The 14,498-nt window shown below is 45.6% G+C and overlaps 1 protein-coding gene across 4 annotated transcripts in view; it reads left to right on the forward strand.

The window, feature by feature from the left end:
- Positions 1–14,498, forward strand: part of CBFA2T2 (CBFA2/RUNX1 partner transcriptional co-repressor 2) — a 65,640-nt gene that overhangs the window by 31,681 nt on the left and 19,461 nt on the right. The window contains exon 1 of one of the 4 annotated variants that reach the window (XM_052790059.1): positions 12,954–13,009. The exons of the other annotated variants lie outside the window; for them this stretch is intronic. The gene's annotated coding sequence lies outside the window, so the exon portion shown is untranslated. Of the gene's footprint in view, positions 1–12,953; positions 13,010–14,498 lie in introns of those variants that run through there. 4 annotated transcript variants of the gene reach the window in all.

The following is a 14,498-nucleotide window of genomic DNA, read 5'->3' on the forward strand; positions in this document are numbered from 1 at the left end:
ACTGTCGACATCTTCCCAGGGGTATGTAGGTTATAAAACGTATTTTACTTCAGGGCCTGTTTCTTGACTTTCTAGTTATCCTCTCATATGCAAATCTAATTTGCCTAATGGGCTGGTGAGTGTAATTGAAAGGCAGCCTGCACTTACATGGTAGTGAGAAGTCTCACCTGTGCCCAGGCACAGATGGGTCTCTGCCTCACTGCTGCATCATTAGAGGAAATTTATAGGCACTGTGTCACAGGCTTTGCTGTGACTGGGGGAGGAAAATAGCAGTTTGAAAGAAACTTGGGGTTTTGCTGGGTTTTTTTGTTTGCGGGGTGAGCTCTCTTATTTCCTGATCTTGCAATTTTGGTGGTTGTGCTTCTTGGTTAATGTAGTCTTTGTCTTTCCTGTGTGCTCCCGTTGACGGTGAGCAGGCTAATGCAGGTTGCTAGTAACTAGTTTAGGACAACCCTAAGAATGATGAGTTGGAAGGTCTTTTCTGTGCTGTGTTGCAGTGTGATGCTTTGAAAGCAAGTGCATCAGCAGCTGAGCCAACACCTTGACTCTGTGGTCCCTGCGCATCACTGAATCTCCAGAGGTTATCCATGGAAAATCTCTACTTCTGCTGCCCATGAGAGAGAGGGGAAGGAGGCACAGCAGAGACAATTACTGCTGTGCATCTGTCTCTGCTGGGGTCATTCCCTGAAAAGACCAAGAAGTAGTCAGTTTTAATGGCTCTTCTGTCCACCCCCATCTCTCCATGCCTGGGCTCTACAGGAGATGCTGGCTCCTGGTGCTCCAGCACCGCACCAGTGGTCCCGCTCCTAAAGGTGTGTAGGTGCCCATCTACATCATCAGGCTCCTAAACACCTCTAAAACCCATCCCTAAATGCATTGCTCCTGTGCTTCCAGCTCTGTGGGATGGTGGAAAGCTTTCCACATGCTGATTGGGTTTGGGGTGAAGGGGAAGAGCAATTTGTGTAGTGACGTGAGGAGTGTTTTTAAGAGACAGAATTGTCATCTTGGCAGGGCTCCTATGTGTGTCATTGATCGGGAGTGAATATTAGCTGGGCAGCAGTTAATGTACTTAGCGCCCAAGTGAATGAAGCATGCTCTCTGAAGAGAGCCAGCGTGAGTTATGGCGTGATTAGCAAGTCTTGGCTACCTTAGGTACATTGACAGGGTAGCAAGACGGGTGTTAGTGCATGCAGCACTGCCAGCGTTGGTGCAAGGGTTGCAGTAGTAAAGTCACAGTGGGCTGTAGGGTAAGGGACACTTGTAGTCCTTGGTTTGGACTTTGGCACTTGTAGGAAGTTGTAAATAATGGCGATGAAAAAGACTTCCAAGTCTTTTCCAAGTTCCTCCTTGATTTCTTGGACAACTTGCCCAGTTTTGGATAAAGTTTGGTGGAACTTTAGCCCTGGAGCTGGCTGGCAGTGGGTGAGCTCCTGCTCTTCAGCCTCCAACCAGAGAAGGGAGACTCCCTGTTGGACTCTGCTTTATATTTGGAAAAGAGAGCAAACGGTATGACTTCAGGGACCCAAGGAGGATTGTTTTTCTGTATCCTTCATTGATTGCTTCATTTTGGGTTTGTGGTAGAACTTGGATAGTGGTTTGGTTTGGTTTGGATTTTTTTTGTCATTTTGTTTTTGCAAAAATGACCATTATTTTCATCTAAACTAACCCTTCTGACTATGAGCTTCTGGACTGCTTCTTTCTCCAGATGGTCAGGACTTGTACCTGTTCTGTGCTTAACAAACAGCTTTGGTTTTTTTTCTAGTTAAATTTAGGCTTTTCATAATAGCTTCGAGTGTCCTTGGTATTATTTATGCCTCTCTGTGGTCTAACTGATTGTTATGGATTAAAAGTGGTGTTCTGTCTTGATCTTCTCACTTCTTTAAGAAATGGCCTTGCTTTTTTTTAAGTGGCATTATTCACCAGTTACTGGTAGTGGTGCTTGGGCTGCTGGCGCTGGTACTTTGGGTCTGTCTTGTATGCATAGACTTTTATCTCAGTTCCTGTATTACTCAGTTTGAGTATTTTCTACTCACCAGATACTCTCACCCCTTAGAGGCCAAGTCTGTTGTACCAGTTCTCATTAGCTTCAGATCCCTGCATGCTCAGCAGCATTCATAATGCTGTAAGAAATCCAGATTTGCTCAATACTGGCTATTTTTCTGAGGTCAGTGGTGGTTTTTTAGGTAGATTTATAGTGGTGGGAACCAAATCGTCAAGCAGCAGGGCTTGGAAGATGGAGGACTGAGAGAAGGATGTATTCTTAAATTGTCGTTTTAAAGCTTCTGACTTAAACCTCCTCCTGTACATGTTTAGTAACCAGGTTTAAATTTCTTAAATCTTCAATTAGTGGATGATTTTAAGGGGAATTTGTGGTGGGTTTGAATCGATCCTCTTATTTTAAGTGAGACTATTTCCTCCTCTAATGATTTTCAGGCTGTTCCCTTTTTACCTTGTGTTTTATGAACTTCTGAGGTGCTCTGGGATGGCTCTGCCCTAGGCAGGCTATATGTTTCTGTGAGGTTTGTCTGTACTTGCCTCTCCAGTCAGGCTGAGTAATGCAGGACTGAGAACTTGCCCAAGTTATGGACAATGCTCATGTTTGTTGTACCCAGCGAGGCAGGTGAGGCAGGATCGCTGTGAAGGTGCAACCTAATCTCCGGGATGCTCAGGTAAAAAGGCAAGTTTATATAGACAACGGCTGTCTCTCCTGAAGGAGGTTTGTGCTTTCCTCTTGCTGCTGTGGTTGAAGCATTTCTGGGTTCTCTGACAACACAAAACTCGAGTAAATCTTGCTGTCAGCAGCTTTCTGCCAGCCCAGGCCATGCCGTGGTTCGTCATCCATGGGTGCTCTTCCCCTGCCCCACAGGGTGCTGCTGGGGCTGCGGGGGCAGCAGAGCCCATGCCAGCTCTGTCCACTGCGGGAGCTGCTCGTGGTTTTTCTTGATGCCCCTCCTGGTTCATGGGGGCTCTGAAGGGCAGCAGAAAGCCTGCAGTTTTGATCCCCAAAGCTTCGTGGTTATAAGCTGCTTGGGAGTTCCCCCATGGCGTGCTGGAGAGCAGATGGGTGGTGAACTGACAGCCTGCAGCCAGAAGCCTCGGGTGTGGGACACGGGGATTCTTCCACCTGATACGTATTGGTCCGAAAGACCCTCTTAACGATCTGTGGGAGCTTCTGTACAAACAAAAGAACCTGTACACATCCCGGTAGGAACTGGTGCTGTGTGTGACCAAACTGGTTCCCAACAGCTAACAGGGAGCAGAGGCGCAGCTGTGGGCAGGACTCGAAGCCCCAGGAGCTGTGGCATTGGGATCCGAGCTCCCCTGGCGCTGTGGCACGGGACTTCGCACCATCACTTACCTGCTTGGAGTCAGGGGTTAAAAATGCACCAGGAAGTGAAATGGCCCCAGCTTGATGTGATGCTTTTCTAAAAGGAAACTCCCTAAATGATTGCTCCCCAACAGGCAAGGATTCATCCTGCAGTGAAGACAGAGGAACCACTGGTGGGAAGCCTTTAAGCAAAGGGGCTTGCTGTGCTGACCCAGCAACAGCATGCCTCTCAATATCTGCTAAATTTCTTACAGAACTGGCTAGAAGATTTCATCCTCTTCCACAACTTTATTTTTCCTACTGAAACTAAGAGCTGGGATATAAAACACCAGGCAGTGAAAAAGAAGGGTCACTAGCCTGGTATCTCAGAATAGACCATCGCTTTTTTTTTCCCCAGCTTCTAGGAATGAACCACACTCATAGCATGGAAGCTGCAGGACCCAGCAAAAATCCCCTGGGAAGGGGCTTGGGTTGGAAATGCGGCTCCCGTGGGCAAGCCATAGGAATGCCAGACCAGCAGCGCTCGCCTGGGCTTTTTGCAGCAGCCCAGCAGGGAGAAGGGGGCTGCATCGCTGGCAAGCACTGCTGCAGTGTCGTAGCTGTGGCCTTGCTGTATGTGCAGCACCGGCGGCTCTTTGGCTCGGCCGACTGTGAGCAGAACGGTGCTGCAAAATCGCAGCACTGCTACTACTGAACTTTTTGCAGATTCCCCTTTTCTGAACTGTTTTGTTAAAGAATAAAGTAGGGCAGCAGAGGAGGCATGGGGTCCCAGACTCTCAAATGGAGTTTGTTGAGTGGTGGTGAGATGAATTTGTGGCTTATATCTCTTCTGTCAAGGTCTTGCTGATGGATTTTAAGCAATGAGCACTGCTGATGTTGTGCCTGCTCAGGCACCTCTAATTGCAGTGTCCATGCGAGAGGCTTTTGTGCAGGACGTGCTGCAGAGAAGCTGCATAGCAGCCAGAACCCTCCGGGAACACTTCCTCTGGGAGAGACAACCCTATAGCCTCCCCAGGGCTCCTCCAGACCCGTACTTGGGACCAGAGAAGCCCAGCGAGGGCTGGAGCGGTGGTGGTCCCACGCCGGCTCCTCCATTGGGAGCTGTGGTGGTGGCCTGGGTTCCCCTGGCTGCAGCAGGGTCGTTCCTAGGAGTCTGCTCCAGCATCTCTGCTGCTCCAAAGCCCGTTTAAATCAGTGGATGCATTTCTGTTGACCATTACGAGCTGTGGAGAGCCCCTCGGAGCTAATTAGTAATAAGAGGATACCAATTAAAAACGGCTCCCTGGGCTCTACCACCGCTTTTCTAATACTGCTGGGTTGGAGAGGAAGGTAACAAAATGGAGCCTAGTGCGTATGTGTTTCATCTGGAGAGCAGGAGAAGGGTGGAGCTGCTTGTTAAATGGCCAGCAAGCCAAGTTTTAAAAGGATTTATGAGTGCTAGATAAAATCATATCCTAAAGGCTGTCTCAAAGCCTCTGTTAGGGTGGAAAATGCTTTCAAAAGTTAGAGCTTGTTTCACTGTGTTTTCCCCCTTTTGGGTCGCCCAAAATTTTACAGGTACAAAAGTTGCAGCTTTATTTACTCTACAGCATTTAGCCTAAGCAGGAAGAAAAAAAGATTTCCACTCCCAAAACTACAATGCTCAGTTGTTGTTCTTCTATATAACCTATAGCATTTTTCTTAACAAATTATTTTCTTTATACCTCAGCACACCTTTGGTTTAAAACCAGTGCTTGCAAAAGTCTAAAGTTTTAAAGACATTTTCATCCATTCTGAAGTTTTCTTTTTTCAACACTTGGGTCCTGTTTCAGAATTAACTGCATTTAATGTTGTTACCCTCTACAACAGGCTGGTGCTCTTCCAGAGAGGGCTTACGCCAGCTAAAACTGGCGGGTATTGAATAGACATCAATAACTAGGCTGCTAATCAGAAATCAGAGTTTATGAGTTGCTATAATGGGTACTTCTACAATCAAAAAGTGCTACTGAGCAATGTCAAAGACGGGGAGGAAAGCTGTGATATGCCGATGCTGGGTGTGGAGTGGTGGCAGAGCTGGTGGCACCGGCTCCACTGGGAGTGGACTTTTGGTGCTACCGTTGGCAGGGGAGGCTGGGTTAGCGTGTCCTTCAGCCTCGATTTTCCCACGTGTTGGGTCACTTCTTACTCTCTGGAGTAAACTTGGTGTTTACCCTCTGGACCCCAGAGGAGCAAATCACCCCGTCCGTGGTCTCGCTGCTCTGGGCAGGGAGTGATTTCAGACCTTTTGGGGGTAACCCCCTTAAAGCCAACTTTTAAAATGACTTTTCATATCTAAAAAGTAGCTGAGATGGTAAAAGTGCTGTATATCATTCATATAAGCATGACTAACTCAATTCTTGCTTTCATTATACATAGCATTTACTAGAAGTGAAACTCAAGCTCTTTTTTTTCATGACATAACATTTCTCTGTATGTAGAAGCCCCACAAAATAATCATAAAAAAAAAAAATCTTTGATACTGAGCTGTTGATCTGAGTCTCTAAATGGTATCCCTTTTGTACGTGTTGTGTCTGGGCTCCACTGGACTCGAGAGCTGTTAATCTTCCTGGTGTTTTCTTCCCTGCGGCAAATGAGAGACAGATGTTCCCATCTGGAAAGTTTGCTTCCGCCACCGTTGCTTTGCTCGGAGTTGGAGGATTTAGAGAGCCATGCAGCAGGCTGAGACTTTTAAGAACTAATTTTTCCATGATTGTGATAATTGCCTGTTTGATATCTGCAACTGCTTTCATTTTTCATTCAGAGTGCTTTAGCCTAATAAGTAAATAGTGCAGAGGAGTAAATATTTCTTAATACTGTAATAGGAGTGGATGATTTAAAAAAAAAAAAAAAATCTTGATTCTGTAACTTTAAATGGAACAATGAACTAATGAAAAATTACCAAAATACTTCAGCAGTAGCTAATCAAATGAATTAGTGAGCATCTCTGGCTTTGCTTGAACACAGCTGCCCTGCCCAGTCCCTGCCCGTGTCCCAGGTTATAAACCCGGCCAAAGAGGTCTGAGCAACCAGAGGGGTGGTTTTGGGGAGGGAGGAACGCTCCCCCTGATCCCCAGAGCACTTCCCATCCTAAAACTGAAATGCTGGCTGCTCTGTAGGCTTTGGTTTCCAGGAATATATTTTGCTGGGACATATGCCAGGAGTAGATCCCTCCCTTTGGGGTGGCTGTCTCTGATGGGGGCAGAACAAGTGGCTGGCAAGGATGGGGAAGGTTCCCCACCTTGGGGCATCGCAGGCTCCCTGGTGCTGCTCACTGCATCCCTTTGAGACAGCTGATGAGCAAAAGCTGTTGGCAGGGACATCAAGAGATGAACTTGGGTCCTCAAAACTTATTTGCGTGGGTACTAGCAGTGTGGGAAAGGAATTGCTGTGGTGTGTTGGCAAGAGCAGCAACAGTTCCCAGGTGGCTGCCGCACCGTGTGTAAATAGTTTTTAGGGCACCTTTCACCGTCTGAGTAACTATTCCCTTGCTCCTTCATGGAAAAGAGAGCAGGAGAGTGGGGGGTACCATGCCAGAAGTGGCTTGTGTTCTTGTAGAAGCAAGATGACCAGAATTTGGGGGGCTTGATGCATATCCCACTCTGGGGGCTGTTGGATGCAATAGTTTGTGGGATGGATCCTGCATCCATGGGTTTGCACCACTGGCCCTGGTATGGGTCCATGGACCAAGAGGAAACCAGATCTAAGGAGGCAGGGATGCCATGCAGGTGGGTTTGTGCTGATGGGTCTGACATGGCCAAGGCAAGGGCAGAGCCAGAGCTGCAACCGTCTTGTCTGGGTAGGAGCACAGCAGAAGAGAACTGCTGTGAAGTCCAACGTGTGCTACTGATGAGTTTATAGAGCCAGGCACATTAATAGGTTTTTATAAAAATCACTGAAGGGCAAGACAGATAAAGATCTGCAGTCTGCCTTCAGGAATAAATTATTAATCTTATTTCCCTTATTAACTGCTTTCTGGACTGGTTGCGAACGATAACATACTTTGCTCTTTCAAGTTCTTCTATCTGAGTTTCACATTGAATTGAGATTTAAAGTGAAACAGCTGTGTGTGGGAGAGGAATAGATGGCAATGGAGATACACACGTTTATTTTTGATTTATAAAATGCCTATCCCAGGCTCAGCAGCTCCCTCCTGTGTGATGCAAGGCTCTCCTGCGAGGTGCCGAGTCCTCTCCACTCCCACAGCATCTTACAGCTCAGGAGCCTAGATGTGCTATAAAACCAAGCTAAACAGTGTAAAAATAGGCTGATCACATTTAGTGGAGGAAGTATCAGTACAGTAACATAAGTTACCCACTGCAACAGATGCTATAGTATCATCTTAGCCAACTCCGTACTTTGGCATGGAGGGAGGAGGACGGAGAAGGACCTCAGTTGACCAATATTTGTCGCTGACCTGTTTAGGTGACATGCTCGTGTCTCCCAGTTGTGGTTGTAAATTGTCATTTATTGACTTGAGCAAAGGGAGATCTCTGGAAACCACCCTACATGAAAGTAAATGTCAATATTTGTATAGAAATATAATCTTGACTGCAAACCTCTTAACGTCTCCCTCTCCACCAAATTAGGACTAACCCAATCATCCTTTTTGTCCTAAGGCTGCTGTATTGGCTGCCTTGTTTCTGATGCTTATCTTCAGCCTTTCCCCTCCATTGCTTTTTGATGCAGTGATGCTGCAAAAAGATAAAATATTGGCTCTTTCCTTGACAATGTGATTTCAGTTCGAGCTTGGGGGAGGCTGTCTGGAAGCAGGCGATGGAGAGATTGCAGTGGAGTAGCAGTAAAACGGCATCTTCTGGAAGTCTGAGTAATGATACTCTTGCTTTGCATGTAGATAACCTCTCATCTGCATGCCTTGGAGAACTTTAAAGGTGCTCTACAGATGGCTTAGAGCTGTCAAGGGGAGGGAAAGGCAACCTTAGAGCAGAGGAAAGATGTTAATAAAATTTAAATGTAATTCTTCCCATTTCTCAGTTCCTAAATGTGAAAAATATTAGCTTGGTGGAGACTGAAAACAGATGGTGAGCAGTTGGAGCAGATAAGCATGTTATTCAAAATAAACATTCGCCAAAGCTGGGGAGGTGGCGAACCATATTTCATTTCACCCTATTTACATTATCAGGTCAGGTTACACTGATGCTGCCTCTCGTTTGCATGCAGACTATCAACAGGGAACCCTGCGATGCAAGCCAACTGCAGCGCGTCCTTTTCATCATAGACGTGTTTGGGCTGGAATGGATGGGTTTGAGCTGTTTCCCTGGCTTTTTCTCCAGGACAATATATTGAGCTAGTTATCTTAAAACAGCTCTCCTAGGCTGTAGGCAAGGTTCCTGCCAGCCACTGGAGAGGGCACTGACATGTGTCCTTCCTTTGTTTCCCTCTTTCAAATAGTCTCTTTATCTACTGAGACAAGTTTTGCATTGCTTGCTTAAACCAGAGACTCTTACCCATGTAAACGGTGGGGAAATGAGCCTCTGGTTCACAGAACTGTTTCTAGGAAGGGTTTGTTTTGCTGACTTGTAGGCTATCTATAATTCATGCCTCTAGTCTGAGTGGTCATCTGAGGTGCTAGGGCCAGTGGAAGGAGAGGTGTGTCTGGAGTGTGGCTTATCTCCCTTGCTTTGATGAATGTTTTGTGATGGGCTGAATCATCTTAAGGGGTGTCTGTCTGTCCATTGGCTCTAGAACAAGCTTGGACCCAGCTCCTGGGTGACCAAAGGATTTTTCCTGCCAGACTTAACCTTGACTGCTGCTACTGGGACAATTCTCCAGTCCCTTGCTCTCAAGAGGCAGGTATGAATTTTGGGCTCTTAACTTTTTGAGGTGAGGAGTGGCTTTTTAGGTTATGAGCATATTCTGCCTGTTCTAGATGAAAGTTGAAAACATCTGCTCTGATTAAACCTCTTCTTTCTGTATGAAACCGTTACATGCTTTCACTCTTGAGACTCTGAACCACTGGGCAAACCCTTGTACACAGTCTTTTGTTCAAAAGGTATCAACTAAAACCAAAACTTTGTTAACATTTACAGACTTTCAATCTAACCACTTAGTAGTCAAAGCCGTATTGACAAGGTCTGATTTTGAGTCTGCTCTTTGCCCTGCAAACTGCAAAAGGGAAAAGCAAACCCTTACCTGTGCATACTGCTAGTTATGCAGTGCTGTCTCATGTTTACTGTGGTTTTCTCTTATTTCTTCCAATATGTTTCATGTTTTGACTTCTACAGAAAGCTGGAGTGCTTGAGTCTGGCAAACAGGTTTGTGAGAAGCAGTTCCGACTCAATGCAGCTTATTTATAAATGGGATCTACAAAATTGCTCCCAGGCCAGGCAGGTTCCTCCTTGCTTCTTAACTCTTGTGACAGTGAGTCAAGGGGAATCCTACACCTGTGTCAAGAATGGCTTAAAGATATCGATGTTGCTGCTGTATGTGCCCTCCAAACACCCAGCCACAGACTTTAAATCCATTTCCCATGAGGGAGGAGGAGAGGATTTACTGTCTGTCCTGGTTTTGACTGGGATAGAGTTAATTTTCTTTCTGGTAGCTGGTATTGTGTTATGTCTTGGATTTAGTATAAGAATGATGTTGATAACACACTGATGTTTTCAGTTGTTGCTAAGTAGCGTTTATATTAAGTCAAGGATTTTTCAGCTTCTCATGCCCAGCCAGCAAGAAGGCTGGAGGGGCACAACAAGTTGGGAGGGGACACAGCCAGGACAGCTGACCCAAACTGGCCAAAGGGATATTCCATACCATGTGATGTCATGCCCAGTATATAAAGTGGGGGGAGTTGGCCTGGGGGGATGGCTGCTTGGGATCTAACTGGGCATTGGTTGGTGGGTGGTGAGCAATTGCATTGTGCATCACTTGTCTTGTATATTCCAATTCTTTTATTAGTAGTATTGTCATTTTCTTATTGTTATTATTTTCATTATTAGTTTCCTCTTTTCTGTTCTATTAAACTGTTCTTATCTCAGTCCACAAGTTTTACCTTTTTCCTTCCGATTCTCTCTTCCATCCCCCTGGGTGGGGGGGAAGTGAGTGAGTGGCTGCATGGTGCTTAGTCGCTGGCTGGGATTAAACCACAACGCTGTCTTGAGCTGATAGCAGGGTTTAAGAGCCTGCACATACTCCATGTGCTCGCTCATAGAGATTGCTGGATCGTGTTAAATTGTGCCCATGCAGACACTACAGTGTAAATTTGTATAAAGCATCTGTGTTTTCTGCACCACAGCAGCGCCTTTTTCTTCCCTTGCTGTCGGTAAGCTCATGGCTCTACCATCGCGGATCAACATGTTCTCTTGAGCATCATCCTGCAGAGCAGAGCACTGCCAGTTTCGGGCACTTCATAACTACCCATCACCTCTTCAAAATGTGACCATGTGTATGGGAGAAACAACCCAGGAGTCGTGGCCCCAGCAAGGATGTGAGACAGGTTCATGATCCGCTTTTTGTTAATAAATATAAATCTCCCACCCTGATACTATTCTGCTGTCTGTTGAACTATATTTCAAACTTTGGGAAGCGGATGGGAAGGAGACCATTTGTGTCTGTCTGCCCCCTGGAGTTGTTCCTGGCTGTCTCCTCTGGTTCCTTACTTGCTTTTTGGGAGAAGGTAACATCCAGTTTTCCTCATGCAGATTTTGGTTTTTTTCATTGCTTAGTTTATTCTGTAATCACCAAAAGCATTTAAGGATTAATTTAAATTCCAGTGTACTTGAGATACTCCCTAACTTGTCATTATTTTTTTCTTGTGCCTTTTCCCTTTTCTCAAACCTACAGGCATGAAGAGATTAATAAAGCGGCTTCTTTATACAGTTTACAATGCGAGTAAATGCTAGGCATTTTTCAGAGGTTACCTATCACAGCAACACTCTTTGTACTAAACACCATAGGTGGAGGGCTTCTTTAAAGAAAATAAATACGATGAAATCTGTCTTGAGTGGTTGTTGAAACTGCCCTCTCTAAAATGTGCTGCTGTGTTGGAGAGCTGGAGCCTCGGTCCCGCAGGAGTGGGACTTCTCTGAGGACCAGTCAAGACCCCAGGTTTTCTCCTGGCATGCTGTCCTGTTGTCTCACTTAGCTCTTTCTCCTCTCCAGAAAGGAAAATCATCAGCTGCACTTAATCTTGACATATGCTTCTTTTTAATTTGTTATGCTAGGATGAGAGTTGGAGCAGCAAAGGAAATATGGTGCATACTGACAGTCAATGTGGAGAGTCAAATAAAACCGGGGCCTGCTGGAGAGCAGAGGGATGAATGGTTTCAGGTGTATTCAAAGCTCTGGGGCTTTCTAGTTTCTTGCACACCTGGGCTCCTTAAATGGGACACGCGAATATATAGGGCATGCGGCATAAACCGACATGTGCCTACAGCTGTCCTTACCCAGACAGCAGCTTTGCAGTATCTGAAATCTGTAACTCCAATTGCTGTGAAATCTGGTCTTCAGGCTTCATCGGCTTTTGGAGAAGATGAAATTCTTGCATCAAGCCAAGACTAAAACAGCATCTCTGTGATCGGGTTTCGTTTTACTCCAAGTGAATTGTCTTCCCATGTGAAACTCTAGTGCGTTCGAGGCCAGGAAGGCAGCTCTTCCACCCGGCCCGGTGGCCACATCACTGCCACCTCTTTCTTCGTAGGTCCTGGGTGCAAGGTTGAGCATGTGTCCCTGCAAAGTTTTGACGTTTGGCAGCTTGACGGCAAAGGTGGTGTGCCATAAACATGTTCAACCTGTGTCCTGCAGGCACACTTGAAAAATAATGACACAACATTTGTAAACGTTTTTAAGTCCAGGTAGGGTTCAGAAGGAGGAGTTTTTGAAGGAAAACAACCCAATGTTTCCAGTTTAGGCAGGTGTCCTGCTCTGACACTTGGAGTATTCGGTCATTGACAAGAATTATTTTTCTTGGAGCATCATCCAAAAATCTATTACGGCATTTGACTCTAGCATGATTTCAGATGGCTGATACAGTGGAATGACTTGCAGGCATTTTGAGAAGTGTCTCAGCATCTTCTCTGTGTATCTGGAGGCAGCACCAAAATGTTGCCATTGGTGAGCCAGTAAATATTTCTGAACAGTGAAATGCGGAAGAAAGAGACCTGGAAGGCAGCATTTCTCCAGGGACCATCTCACTGGCTCATTTTTAGCCCCAGGTCAACTCAAGGCTGACTGAAGTCCTCATTCGCAGTCTGGTTTACTCACATGATTCTCATTAAATGGATGTGTTTAGGCTAAAAATGAGGAATTTTAGAAAGATGTTTTTTATCTGCGTTTATAGGTGCCCCAGGTCATTAGCAGGAAGCTTTTAAATTTAACAGTCCTGTTTGCTTCTTGTCTATCAGAGTGAGCTCGGAAAAGAAGGTGTTGACTTCTTGTGGGCTTTAGTTTTGGTGTCTCATGCAGTAGCCCAGCAGTAGCTGGTTTTGTTTTGGGGTTATAAATTCCATGTGACTTTTTTCCCCCCCTGTAAATTAACAAAATTAGTTCTGCTTTCTTAATGTGCACTAGGAACGTTTTAGGAGGAAAGAGGAGAAACCTTAAGGATTGGTTTCACGCTCTGTTTCTCTCCACAGCATGGCAGGAGAGGTTGGCCATATACATCTGGGGAAGAGGGTTTCATAGGAAGGGGGTGAAGATCAAACGAGGCGGGTGGGTGGCAGTGCATTGGTATTTGGGGTGTGTGGTGAGAAAGGGCTAGCAACAGTCAGGGAGCGATGTGATGCTCTCCTTGGCATGCTGCAGCTGGGCAGGCATAGATGTGGGCAGAGAGCTTGCAGAGAAGAGTGTGAACCACATCTCACATCTCTGTCTGTGGATGATGTGCAAACAGGTCGTGGTTCTCGCATATTAGCTCACGGTTTTGCAATTATTCCTGTATTCTGAGCAAACATGTTTCTGTCCCCTGATGGCCATCAAGCAGCTGGCACCGAATGGTGGATAGGCACAACTAGTGCTGTTTTGATTGAAAGATTTGGGTCGTTTAGCAACATTTCCCTTCCCTGCCTGGGTGAGTGAGCTCAAGAGTTTTTGTGCTAGAAAACCCTCTAACTTCATCTATAAACTCTGCTCTTTGACTATTTTGCTGCATTTATTTTGAGTGGGAGGAAAGGCAGGAGTTTGTCTCCTCCTGTTCTTGCCAATTAAACTCACCTGCTGGAATAGGTACCTATGTGCATGAATGATGTCCTGTTCCTGCATCAATGTATTGCTGTTCATCTGAATGGCGTATTCATGCATGGATATGACAGGGAGAGTCTGCACATTAGTATTAAATCATAGGAAAGTTGGACCCAATGTACGTGAATAGTAGTTCGCAATATTATATTAATATGGTTATTATATGTTAAAATTAATAGTGCATTTAGTGGGTCCCCAGTTTGTTCAAGAAAGCAAAGACTAGATTTATTTATTTTTGAAAGCAGGCTTAAATAAATAAAGGCACAAACTTTCTGCCATGAAAGTATTGTGGACACAGGTTTTATAGTGATTCCAGCCCCACCACCTCAGTTATTCCAGCTGCACTGAAATGGCAGGAAAAGGTGGGTTTTCAGCATGTATTCATCTGTGCTCCTCCTTCCACAAATCATCCTGCAAACAGCAAAAAAAAAATGCTAGCAATAATACACTTCATTTGTTACCTTGCTGGCGTTAATGATGACTTGCCATAAGGAAAATAAATGAGCCGGCTCGTGCCTGGTGCGTGGTGGCAGAGCAGGTGCTGGTGGCTCACGGAGCAGATTCCAGGCCAGCAGCACGAAGGGCTTGGGTGCCAGTTCGCATCTTCTCTGCTCTCAAAAGCAGCGTTTTTGTTGTCAGGAGTTGCAAAGTAACAGGTTTTGTGGTTGTGTTTCGGTGCAGAGCTTTGCCATCCATTCAGTGCTGCTCTGCTTTACAGGAATACAGCATTCAATTGCTTTGCCAGAACTTGAAAGCTGAATTTCTTACAGTTGATAGATATTTGTAAAAACTGTGGATTACAAATTAGATTGTAATCTAATTTGATTAGATTACAGCATGCGCTTTAATACCTTTCCTCGGTGGCTTAACGCAGCATCAGGACTGACCCCGGGTGGCACAGAGCCCCTGTGCATGTGTCGTTTTTTGTCTGTGCCCCCTTCAAGGGTGTGCGCTGGGAACC

Source organism: Harpia harpyja, chromosome 1 (assembly GCF_026419915.1).
Source record: "Harpia harpyja isolate bHarHar1 chromosome 1, bHarHar1 primary haplotype, whole genome shotgun sequence".
In the NCBI taxonomy this organism is placed as follows: Eukaryota; Metazoa; Chordata; class Aves; order Accipitriformes; family Accipitridae; genus Harpia; species Harpia harpyja.